The sequence below is a fragment of the Rousettus aegyptiacus genome, unplaced genomic scaffold (genome assembly GCF_014176215.1).
Source record: "Rousettus aegyptiacus isolate mRouAeg1 unplaced genomic scaffold, mRouAeg1.p scaffold_m13_p_1, whole genome shotgun sequence".
NCBI classification, from domain to species: Eukaryota; Metazoa; Chordata; class Mammalia; order Chiroptera; family Pteropodidae; genus Rousettus; species Rousettus aegyptiacus.
The window spans coordinates 109,875,064-109,888,595 of NW_023416284.1; the positions used below are offsets into that span (position 1 = coordinate 109,875,064).

At 37.0% G+C, this 13,532-nt stretch overlaps 1 protein-coding gene and 1 pseudogene across 1 annotated transcript in view; one reads left to right on the forward strand and one right to left on the reverse strand.

Moving 5' to 3' along the window:
• COL21A1 (collagen type XXI alpha 1 chain) overlaps positions 1–13,532 on the reverse strand; it is a 343,061-nt gene that overhangs the window by 301,476 nt on the left and 28,053 nt on the right. The window lies entirely within an intron of this gene.
• LOC118604984 lies at positions 7,817–7,934 on the forward strand (annotated as a pseudogene).

Sequence of the window (13,532 nt, forward strand, 5' to 3'; positions counted from 1 at the left end):
GCTAATACTACAAAAACTAAGACTCTCAATTATAATCACGTTACTTAGAAATATGGAGATAGATTCCAAAAGAAGGAGCTAAGAAAGTTGAAAGTGGTTGCCTATGCAAAAAAGAAATAAGGTAGGAAAAGATTGTATATTTATAACAAACATTGTAGAACTCTGACCATGAAAATATGTACAACTTTAATTAAAATGTAATTTTTTAGGAGAAAAATATTATATGTACGTGTGTGTGTGTGTGTGTGTGTGTATTCAGAATTCACTTAATGCTAGCTATTATTCAGTACTCAACTCTATTAAAAAAAAAAAAGAGAAACCTTAAAACAGAGGCTCAAAATGTCTTGAATTTAAGTCTTTAAGAAATGGTAATTAACTTTTGAGGATGATCACTGACTCTTTCCAGAATCTGGTGCAAATTAAGATCTCCCTACAGAGAAAAATGAACTCAAAATTCCAGAGAGTTCCACGGGCTTCCTGAACTCATTCATAGATACTCTGGATAGCCACATATCACAATTTAAGAACCCTTATCTTGGAAAAAGTAATAAATATGCAGATATAATGTCAAAGCCTTGAAATGGGCTACATGAAAATGGTTTTTTTACTCACCTGAGTGGCTTTCACAAAACCGGCTGTGATTACAGTCACACGGCAAGGGGTGAGCCATTACATCTTTTCATACAGGTCTACTGTTCTAAGCAGATCTCAAATAAAACCAGACTTTGAGCCTCTGAAATTACTTCCTGCTCTTGGTGTTTTAAGATGAGAGGGCAGTGTTTCTCTCGTGTATTAAATAGATCTCTTTGTTGCAAAGAAAGCATACCTTGGAGATTTGATTGCACAGGATCTCCACACATTTCCTCTCCATTTGCAATGCTTTGTTTAGTTAGAAAGTGAAGGTCCACAGTTTCATCTTCTGGACCCAATTTGGCCACAAAGGACTAAAGAAACCAAAACCAGATTCTTTTCACATTAAAAATGATGAAGGCCCCATGGAATTTGGTATATGAATGTTTACACTTAACATAGAAAGTCTTCAAAACACTAGTGAGGCGAACCAGAATTGGCCAGGAAAGCATATTTTCCAGATTTTGAGTCATTTGTAGGGGTCCATTTTAGGGTTTTTGAGACATTTTATAGAAGACATACACTGAAAGAAAATAAAAACTAAATTAAGAAGCATTAGGAAAAATACCAGTTTGGAATGGCTTTGAACCAGAGTTTTCACAGATGTACAATGACTATCTGTTGAGTAAGACTTTGCGCCAATCATTTTCTTCACTAATCTATAATCTATATATAGCCTGCTGCCAAATTAAAAGGAAGCTATATTATATTAGTTACAAAATGAAGAAGAAAATTTAAGTTACTCTTTTTTTTTTCATGCTGACAGTTCTCTATACCTGAAAGGTATTAAGTAAGATTTTGCCAGATACTCACACGAAAGAAAAACATTTCTTTTTCAGCCTTTTTAGAACTGGTCAATTGCAAAGCTACGCTCTTCCCTCCCACTCATCCCGGTCCCTTTCTTTCAAAAATTATAAAAAGATACCTCAGAAAGTACTAATTTTCTATCTGGGGACCTGTATTCAATTGAATTTCACCAAAAGCCCTTTCAATTTCTTTCATTTTTCCAAAAAAGGTTCTCATGAGCAGAAATATTTAATAAAATTAATTTTCACTATCAGTTAAAACACTTCCCTCATATGTTTTCTCACAAAATAAAAATAAAGAATCCCAATAGAATTTAAAAATAAAAATTAAGAATAAAACCTGAAAAAATAATATATTAATTGCATGCAACAAATCATAAGGATACAATAAAAGACATCGAGTAGTTTACCACTGAAGAGGTGATTTCTCTAACAGCAGTTTGAGGAGAGGACTTCAAGCAGCTCTGTAACTTGCAATCTTTATGACTTGCAAAATTACAAATCAGTACCCAGACATGCCATCTCTCCAGCCCACCTCAACAGCCCACTTTACCCTTCATTGGAGGCAAACTAGAAGTGGATTTTTTTTTCAATTAAATTATCATTTAATTGATCTACTTCATTACTTAGAACAGAATCATTTGCAGGTAAGTATTTAACAACACTTTTTAAACAAATAGTGGGGGATGGTGATTGGAAAATTAGATGAAACTTTACACTAACTCAGAAGCTCTATTGGCGCTAATTTGATTAACACCCCTAACCACCAAAGAGCTTTTCCTTTACTTGTCTTATTTACTGGTTTGCTAACTGGAAGACAGATGGAGCTGTTAAACTTTTCAGAATTAGAATTCTCTTCTGGATGGCATGACCAAAACTATAAATTTACTTCATCTCTATAATCCCCATGTTTCAGTGTCTTGCCCAATACCCCTTTACTATAAATATTTAAGAGACTGTTTTGTGTCTTTTGGACACATACACCTGGAACAAGTCAAGAACCCGATTTATAGTTCTCGTCTTTCAAAAGACTGCCCTTGACATTACCCCAAGGGCATAGCTAAAGTTCTTATTCATCTACACTAAACCCCGATTTTATTTGGATAACCTGTGTCTTCCAAAAAGCCAAAGGCTTCATCAACCTTCCATGGCAATTCCATCCTCCTTGCCATTGACTGATTTGGGAGTAGACTTATTATGCAATTTTGGCTACTCACTCACCAAGACAGCTTACAAGGGGTTTCATGGGATGATCACACCCTTAAAAAAAGAGCCCCACACTGGGAACAGTCATGTCTGGAGGTGATTGTTGCAGCCTGTCATTACCAGCCCAAGAATAAAGCTAACCCTCATGGATGGTAGAGCAAAGAGGTCAGAGAGAAGCAAAGACAGAGCCCAAACATTATGCCTGGAATGTAACCTCCTTATTGTTCAAGGCAATGGGTCCAGGTTTTCTCTTATCCTTTTACCAGACAGCAGCCTAACATATTCACAGGGTAAACCTGGAGGATCTTTGTCCAGGAGATCTTCTTTGGTCTCTACTCTGTTTTTTGCTAATATTCTCACAATTCTCACTCTCCAAGTGTAATAAGTGGTTAAATGATCCGAAGGGGAAAACATTCCTAGGCTAGAACATTCATTAAATTTCTCTTAATGTCATCAGAAATAGGTCAGATTCCCTGAAAAAAATCTCAAGATATATCTTTGGGAAAAGCTTGGAAACTAAGTTCTAATAATTACTAATGATATAGAATCATATTCCTACAAAGGAAGCTTGTGGTCAATAACCATTTGAGTAATTATTTTTATTCAGTTAGGGGTTTAAAGAAAAAGTTATACTTAGTTCTAAAAACAAATAAACAACAACAACAAAAAAAACCAGAAGCCATAGAAATAAAGATAAAGAAGGAAGGTATAATATTTTTTTTTAAATGTAGCACAAAGATATAGTTCTCTCCAAACGAGAGAACTTAATATAGTTTGCTTAAAAGGTTTCACTTCTAAATAAATCATATTTTATAATTAGTGATGGATAAGCACAATAAATAACTCCATCACCAATTGTATATTATCAGTATTACAATGTACAATTCCTTCTTCTCCAAGTAGGCTACTGAACATTGTGGGGATATCTACAGAAAGCAAGACCTCAATTTACACCGATAACAAGGTTTTAAAAACGAACTACATGTGGAGTAGAGGCTCAACAGTCAGAGGTGGTTTCAAGCTGTTGTGGACTTTAGCTGGTTGCTAGGATAACACTCAATGCATCAAGTTAAGAATAGAGGACAGTGATCTAACTAGCTGCCTGCATCTCCCTGGAACACCTAGGTGAATGTCATTCTGCTTTCCTTAAACAGACAGAACTAACTCTTCAGATGGAATTGATAGTGAAAGACTGAGGCTAATGTGGTAAGAAGCTGTTAAAAGATTAGTTTTGGCTTTTGGTGGAAAAACAATTATGCTGAATTACAAACACATCTGCCACACACTCAGCAAACTATCAGAGAAGTCAGATTTTCCTCACATTTTACTTCTTGGAAACTATTCAATTTTCAAATAGAATACAGTGCTCTAGTTATTGCTTACATGAATTTTCTTTAAATAAACTCAGAACAAACTTAAAAAGCCTGATATTGTTTCCTATAGAACTTTTTTTTTCCAACCACTTACCCAAAAGGAAATAAAAGTTACACCCTCTATTTCTGTAGTGCTTTACAGTTTTCAAAATTCTTTAATGGGCATTCACTTGGTAAAGAACATTCAATCATTCACTTGCATTAACTCACTTAATCAAGAACAGCAAACTTAACAAGCTTCTTACAGCTCTACTTAGAGTAATTCTACAAAGACAAGGGTGTTCATTTGTGTCTATGGTCCCATTCATTCATTCATTCAGTAAAAATTCATTGCCTGCTACATGCCAGATGCTGTTCTAAACTCTGGGAATACAGCTGTGGGAAAAAGAAATGGACAAAATTTCAGTCCTCAGAGTGCTCACATCCCCATAAACACAGTATAACTGTTTTACATATTTCCATCTAGGTATGGTCCAAATAAGCAAATAGCTTAGTTTTTCTGTGCTGCAGTGTGGAAGGAGGTCTATACAATTATTTGAAGGAGCAAAACCCAAAAACTAATAAATCGAGATAGATTACTGTTTAACAGTATGGAGAAAGTTTATCAATTTGTGAAGTAAAAAAATCAGGGTCTTTTGAAGTATTTCTCAAGTAAGAGAGTGGGTTTTCCATTCATCATGAATCCAGTGAAGAACAATGAACATGACAGTACTTCCTATACCCGTTCATCACACAGAGATTTATTACATGCAAGGCATATTACATTTGTTTTCACTTGAATACTTACATTAACTCTTAGATATTAGTATAATTATTTGGTTGGTGATTATCTCCCTCTTCAGACTGACCCATGCCTGATCACCTCTAGCAGTTTGTCATGTCCAGTTCATCCTGCACATCATGAAATTAGACAGCCGCCCCTGGAGTGCTCTCTCCATATCATGTTAAAACACACTAAACTTGGGTAACAAAAATTCAATGGGTAATCTAGCACCCACTAGTCATAAGTCTAGCCACTTGTTATTTTAGAAATGGAAATGTAGGGTTCTGAAAACAATGGGCATAGGATGCTCCTTTTATGGAGGAAGGGATATGGTCACAGCAACAGACAGGAGTAGGTAGGGTAAAGTTTTCCCCCTGGAGAGCCAGGGCAAGGCTAGGCTTACCAGAGGCTGGGAATCACTAAAGACAAACATGCTTGTTTTGTAATTTTCCTGAGAGTTTCACATTTCTTTAACCTATCAGACATATTTCCTGGGTATGAGACAAGAACAAGGAGAAAACCTGCAGCAACATAACTACTGATGGACCTGTCCCCTCTTTGTGCAACAAGTATGTGAAACCTGTATGGGGAAAGGTCTGTGATAAGGGGGCACAGTTGAAGCAGAGGGAAAAAGGAAAAGAAATGAGAGTCTTCTCTTCAAGAGAAAAAACTCTCCTTATCTAGGTCAACACAAATTAGTAATCTAAAAATATTTACTATAGCACTCCTTTTATCCCTCATATGTCTCCAGAATGCAAAACTTTTTCTTACAAATTGCTGATCCTGTACAAATTCCATTCTCCCAGGTGCATTTTAATTACTAAAACATTTATCCAGAGTTAACAGATTCATGGTTAGTTAACATCATTACTTCATTAGACTGATCCTGCTAGGTAATATAGGGGAGGGTTTTTTTTGTTTTTTTGGGGGGGGATGGATTTTAGTTTAAGGGCATCCCTTTCAAGTCTCAGCAGCAGGATTCTCATGGTATGCTCCAAGAACAAAGCATGTCTACACTGCAGAAGCCCTCTGTGTTACAACCATTCCCTCCAGAATACCTATAAGAGAATATCCTTCCTTGTCCATAGCTGGCCCTAGGGTTTACGGGTAGAAATGACAGTAAACTGAGCAGAGTCCTGCTGCCTCCTTGGGGGGTGTGAAAATCTCTTCACACTGGAAGACCTGTTAGAGCCATCATCTGTCTTTCTGGAATAGTCACTACAGATTGTGGGTCAACAATCTATCTTTATATGTGGTCTGACCACTGTCCCTTGGTATATTCAATATTTTATCTTCACACTGGAGGAGCAGTTAGAACCCTCAGATTTCAGAAGCTTTAGCCCGTCCTAAGACTGATGCCTGTAGGTTCTTTTTGATTTCCGCTGAAGGCTGTAAGCTAGATAAACTCTGGTTTTAGTTACAAAACCCAAAGGATTCAAGGAAGCCAAGTATGTGTGCCAAGCAGTTCTGGCCTCCAGTATTTATCAAGGACCTGGTTGCAAATGATATCCTTACAGTTTTAGAAAGGAATCTCACTAAGAGTCCAGAAAGAATCATCTAGTGTCACATGGGGATAGATTTATTGGTAAAAAGGCTAACGATAAGAGAATTATGAAATCTTCTTAGTCTGTTATTTAAAAGATGCCAAAGTACTTAGCATCTATTAAATGGCAAAAGCATATACAAAAATTTAAGAGACTGTTGACCTCTCTCTAAGTCTACCGACGAGCCTAGGGAAGCTTTGAACTCTTGAGAGGACTGTGTCTAGCTAATAATCCTCTGGGGATATGAGGTGACAGATGTACTGAAACCTCCTCAAGAACCAGTTTTCCCCAATAGCCAGAAGTCACAGAATAACAGAACTGTGTGAGGCAACCTTGGCAAAGACATGCAAGTCATGCTGGCCGTTGAGTTCAGGAGGAGGTCAAGATTTGTACAGTGCACACCACCCAATTACAGTCTATTTGTGGAAAGCGTAATGTGTATTTTCGTTAAAGGACAACCATATGCCGAGGAGAATTAAGTTGGCAGTCTGGTGTTTAAAGGATCCAGATCATAACCAAATAAAGTAAGCGCAAAAGGAAAATTTCACAAACAAATATTTGACTCAAGTGGAGAGATGCTGAAATGACAGATAAAAATGAACTATATGTAGCATTAGTTGTGTCGAAGTCTTCAAGGTGACAAAAAAGTCACACAGCTGTCTTAAATGGACAAGCCCTGAAAGATGAGGCCCTGGTCAAGTAATTCATTTACTTTCCAGCTGACCACAAACTTACCAATAAGCCATCAAATTGTGTCTGGAGACAAACTATATCCAGGCCCATGAAGTCAATTCATTACTTTTTGGAATGGCTTTCAAAAATTAAAAATAGAAAGACACTCAGTGAAAGACTAGATACTGCATTGTGTGACGAGTCTCATTGGACTAAGAAAAAAGCACAATTTAACTTTATATTTATAGGAAAAGAGGTGAAATGAGGATTATCTAAAAAGACTTCCAAAAAAAAATTAGTAAAGAGACTCTTTTCCTTGATATTTTTAAACTATGGCTTTGGGCAGCAAGGGGCTTGCTGGGTACGTGACTAAGGCACTGTGTGGGTATGTTTCTGTGCCTTCTAGAGAATTACACCCAATCATAGAATTACTTTTGCTTCCTGACAGCATGGAATCTGCAATAAAACCCTGCTTCTTGAACCCTCTCCAAAATCATCAAGGATAAACTCAAATCCTTTAATAAGTCCTTTCTAACATTGCCTTGCTGAGACACCCCACAATTCCCCATTCAGTCAAGTTGCCCTCACTGGAATTTATTGATAAACCTAAACTTTCTTCCACTACAGGTGGATTCCTAGTTGTATGTCACCGGAGGGCATTGTCAATGTAATAATAGACTAAAGTACTAGTACAATCTTACAGTTCAAACTAAGGCAGGCTGTGTACACACATATTACCAGTTAATGTGGGAAATTCAGTCAAATTTCTTTTAAGGTTCACTCCTAATCATTCTTTAAAACATGATCAAAAATCATTCATCAGTCTATGGCCATGCTACCCTGAACAAGTCCGATCTCGTCTGATCTCGGAAGCTAAGCAGAGTCGGGCCTGGTTATACTTGGATGGGATACCACCTAGGAAAACCAGGTGCTATAGGTGTAAAAAATAAAATTTACAAATAAGGGATTGTAAGCTGACAAGGTCCTTGTAATTTGTGAGGTCAACCAAGGGTTGCCTAGCCTAAAAAACAAACAAAAAAATTAGTCAATGTGATTCAGGACAGGGCAAATTCCCCTGAGTTGAGGGGAGATCAAGCCCTGCACTGAAAGTGGGGGGGGGGGGCAGGGAGGGAGGAACAATGATAGGGACCCCCAAGTGATCAGGGAATTCAGTTTATATATTAGTCTTAGTTTCTATGAATTACAGTTGTAAGACTTTACCTACCTATTTACCTTTGATGGTATGGGTATACAGTGTGAAAGTGAGGATATGTAGCAAGAAAGAAAGGGGTGTGTGGCAAGAAAGCCTGTTAGCAATTCACAGCCTCTGATCCATAGGTTCCCCTCGGTTTTAACTATAGAAAGAATGATCATGTTTATTTTGTGGAGGGTGTAATTTAAAGACTCTGTTTTCCTGTTTTCCCTATGGATCGAAGGCTGGGTAAATGGTTTGTTAACAATCTTTCTTTGTTCTATAGGTTTCCTCATGGTCTTGCCATAGGGCTAATCAATCAGTATATTGCAGTCTCTGAATATAGCTTGATTTAACATTTAGTTCTCTTGCCTCCTCCCTACATTAAATGCATGTAGCCTCTTTCCCTGTCTCTACCTCTAAGAAGAATTCCAGGCCAGTCTTCTTCTCTCTCTGCCCATGTTCCCAAGTAGGAAAGGTACTGACTAGCTTGATCAGCTCTGGGCCACTGATTGTACAAAATCTAGGGAGTGGGAGAACCAATAACAAAGGAAAGACTCATGGAAGGTGAAATCAACTTACACAATAAAGAGTTGAGCTGGGGTAGACAGAGGCAGGAAAAAGAGAGTCTGCATCAATTGGATTCATAGAGGCCAATTTTGGAAATAAGTTCGGAGCATGGAAGTGAAGCCTTTGAAGAGTTGCAGTAGTAGAGAACTTGGATGTAAGATGAGGAAAAAGAAGTTATTTTGTGTTTATTCAAGTACCACACACCCTCAACCCTCTCTCTCCTACTCACCTTCTTAAAACAGAAACCATAACAACTTGGTCTTTTTGGGAGAGATGGTAGGAAAGATTTCAATTTCTTTTAACTATTTATTATTGTTGCTGATCCTTTAAAAAAAAAAATGTCTACTCTGCCCCCATGACTGCTGGATATGACAGCTGAGCATTATACAATTTACATTGAAAAGCTGGCTCAAGAATGCCTAATTTTTGCACCCACCCTAGCCCCTCTCCTAACCTTGCCCCTGCCTTCTTGTGTTTATATCCACTATGAAACTCAGAGAGGAAGAGACAGGATGACCTGCAATATCAGACTGCTGTTATTTTTTAGTTGCTGGGTCTGTCTCCCCTACGGAAATATGGATGCTCTGAGGGCTGGACCCACTTATCTTATCCCTGTACACAGTCATGTCTAGGATAAGTCAGTCATTCAGCACACTCTGTTTTATCAAGTAAATGTTACCTGGCCTCTTCTTCTAGCCATCATTACCCAGGTTGGTCACTGACAAAGCGTTATAAGGGAGCCATTGTAAGTCAATCAGCATTGTCTCCTCCTAACAAACACCTTGGCTGTTTTTCTCTTTTCTTCAGGTTCTCTTTTAGAATAACAAAAATTAATGCTGCTTACAGGCAGTATATTCAAATAATGAATATAAAGTTCTTTATATTCAATATTTATACTAATTCTCACAACACTTCTGTGAGGTAGGCATTATTCTTCCCATTTAAACATACAAAATCTGAGGCTTGGAGAGGTTAGGACATAGCTAATAAGTAATGAAAGTGGGACCTAAAACCCAGGCCTACTTGAGTTTCAGACTTTTCATCGACGTGCCATGAAAGAGAAACTGAATCTTATTCAAAGCCCTTCTGTCAGGCTCTACCCTGCTATCATACTTATTTTCACCACCTCCCCAAACTACAGCTCAACAGGACCCCCTCCTCCTGAAGCTCTCTCTCACATGACAGACACACTGTTGTTCTACCCACTCTTCATTGAAGGCCCACCCAAATGTCTCCTCTGTCATAAGGCCATCTTGCTTTCTCCACTTTTCACCTGAATGTGATCTTACTTCTCTCTCACATTTGGTTTGAGCTCTTTAACACACATTATATTCTGCCTCGAATTAGAACAATTCTGATGTACATGTTTTACTTTATTCTTTACCTTCCCCAAAAGGCATAACAATAGCAAACACATATAGCACTTACGAAGTGTCAGGGACTACTCTAATCAATTGACATATCTTAAGTAACTGAATCTGTATAATAACTCCTTATACTACATACTATGGCACAGAGAGCTCAGTAAACTTGCCTGGGGTCACAAAACTAACAAGTAGGTGAGTCAGAATTTGACCTAGACAATCCAGCAGCAGTGCCCAGGCCCTGAAACGTTGGGCCAGGCTGCCTACACATGACACAGCAAGATCTCATAAGTGTTGCTGAGCCAAAGAGTGAATGAATACACAACTGAATTTATGCAAGGCAACCAATTCAGTATAAAATTAACCAAGCCAGTCACAGTATTTGGTTTATTTGACATACAGTTACCTCAAATTCATGACATTAGATTGATTATTTTTCATTATTTACACTTTTTATTCGCCTAACAAAAATTTTCTTCAGACTATGTGTCAGGCCCAGGGCTAGAATCTACATGAATGTGTGCTCTTGAGAGCTAACTCACAACGATTCAGTGAGAGGGGCAGGTGCTTACCATTTGTACTGGAGTTGGTTGTGTAGAAATGCTAATATCTAGTATTTTATAACTAACTATAGTTGGCTTTCTTCCTTTTGTGAACCATGAACTAAAGCAGTGCTTCAGTCTAAGGTGATTCATTCTAAGGTGATTCATTCTTCCCCATCTGTCACATTCTGGAAACATTTTTGATATCACAACTTGGGTATGGGTGGTACTGGCATCAGGTCGGTTGAATGCAGGGGTGCTGCTGTTGTGCATAGGGCAGAACACCCCTGTGACAAAATATCAATTGTGCTGAAGCTGAAAAACTTTGTTTCAAAAATATAAAGAAAAAAACTATATCAAAAATCAAAGATGCAACTAGCAGATAAATAAGTCCTGGAATGTGATATATAGTACAATGATTATAGACAACAAGGGTACATTCTAAATTGATTTGCTAAGAGATTAGATTTTAATTGTTACCAACACTAAGAAATAATAATTATGTGGAATAATAGAGGTGTTAGATAATACTATAATAGCAATCACATTGCTGCAATGTTGCAGTATAAATGTATCAAGTCAATATGTTGTACACTTTAAACTTATATAATGTTGTATGTCATATATAACTCAGTTTTTTAAAATCAAAGATGAACAAAAAACCCTCATTTAGAGAGTACCTCTCAGACTGCTTGGGGGAAAAGCCTGTGTAAAATTGAGAAAAATAAATTAAACCATAGCACTGCTAAAGAAATAAAGCATAACCGGCAAAATAAAATCAAGTTTAAAATACTCCTTGAATCTACAGCATTGGCAAATTTATCTAATTATTGAGAATTTGCAAATAGTCAGTGGTGCTGGTGTGCTAGAAGAAGGAAGATTCAATTTCTAACCTCCCCAAGAAATTCTCTGAGGAAAATCGGTTAGCTATCCTGTGTGCTAAAGGACTGAGATTCTACAATGAGAAACTGCTTCATCTGAGACAAAACATGACTTCTAAACCTGAGGTGGTCAGGAAGTCTGGCCCAGGAATGCCCATTTTATTTTAACGGTTAAATATGGACCTCTAGAGACAACTTCCTGAAAAACCAGGCCTCCAGAGAGGGGGTGAGATAGCAACCTCTTTCCTGATGCACAGGGCTCCCAGCATGGGCTGCTCTTGGGCTTTTAAGGAGCTCCGAAGAATACTTTCACCAAATACTCCTATCCAACCCTAAAGGAGAAGTGCTCACTCTCATAGAGGACTAAAAAACGTGGCATAGCACCAGAATGCTATGTTCAAATCTACCATTTGTTAGCTGTGTGATCCTGGATAAATTATTTAACTTCTCAGTATCTCAGTTTTGTCACCTGTAAAAAAGAAAATGATAATCTACCTCATTCATTTCTTGGGAGAATGAAATAAATTAACACAAGTAAAGCGCTCAGAAATAAGTCCTTGCACACAAGAAGTGCTATATAAAGCTTTGTTATTATTATCAGAGTGTGAGCTCATTGAAGGAAGAGTCTGTCTCTCGTTTTATGGACTTCTTTGGGCTTAGCACAGTGTCTGTGTTACTCCCACAGTGTGTTACAGTGATTAAATTCCCAAGCGATTTTGCTTCAGTTTGTCAATATTTCATTCAGAAGCTCTCGCATCAATGTTGATATAATTTTGAGTTTTTGCCAATTTGATAGATTATCTGGTAACTTCTTCAAGTTTATTTACAGTTAAAATCAAGGAGAATTCTCAAAAAAATTTAGATTTAGCAATTTAAATGCTTTACAAAAGTGTTTTAGTCAGTATGGAGAAAAGGAATGGACAAAGGTTGGGTGTGGAAATGGGAGGTGGGAAGAGGATAAACATCAAAATATTTTCTCATTTCCATTGATATTTTTTTTTGATGCATTTGTGAACTTCTATGTCCACTTTTCTATTGCATCAAGTACCCTAATCTAAGTAAGTATACAGTACCAGCATGCTGTGTTCAAATCCCAGTTCTATCATTTGTTAGCTGTGTGATTTTGGATAAATTACTTCTCAGTGCCTCATCTATAAAATGAGGGGTGATAATCTACTTCATTAGCCTGAGTTGTATATATACATAAATGCTTATAACCACCAGACCATGATCCGGAACAAACAATTCTAGCACCTCTGCCCCTTCCTAATCCACATTCTCCATAAAGTAACCACTCTCCAACTTCTACCGCTACTATTAGTTTTGTAAGTTCTTGAACCACATAAAAATAAAGATATTTTTCTATTTTTTTCCTAGGAGTTTGTTTCACTTCTCATAATTAAATCTATGATTTGTTTCACATACATTTTGTGTGTTGAGTAAGCTAATACAGGTCTATAAATATATTCAATTGTTTCATTACTGTTTATGGAAAAGATTATCATTTCCCTACTGAGTTACAGAGCTACCTTTGTTATAAACCAGCTAACCCTCTACATGAGAGTCTGTTTCTATACTGTCTAATCTATTCCCTGGTAAACTTGGTTATTCTTTGTCAGTATTACATTGAATTAATTTTGGTAATTTTATAGTTATAAGTTTTGAAATTTGGTAGTACACAAGTCCACCAATTCTGTTTTTCAGATTGTCTTCGGATTCTAGGTCTTTTTAAATTTAACTTGTATATTTCTAAAACAAAATACTTCTGTCAGGATTTTTATTAGGATTATGTTGAATCTATATATCAGTTGGAAAGAACTGACATAATAACCATATTTAGTCTTTAGTGTCTGAGCATGGTATATCTCTCCATTTATATAAGACTTTTAAATTTTTCTCAGCAATGTTAGTCTTTGGTGTAAAGATCTTGCACATCTTTTATTAGGCTCATTCCTAAGTATTTAATGTTTTTTGTTGCTATTGTTAAAA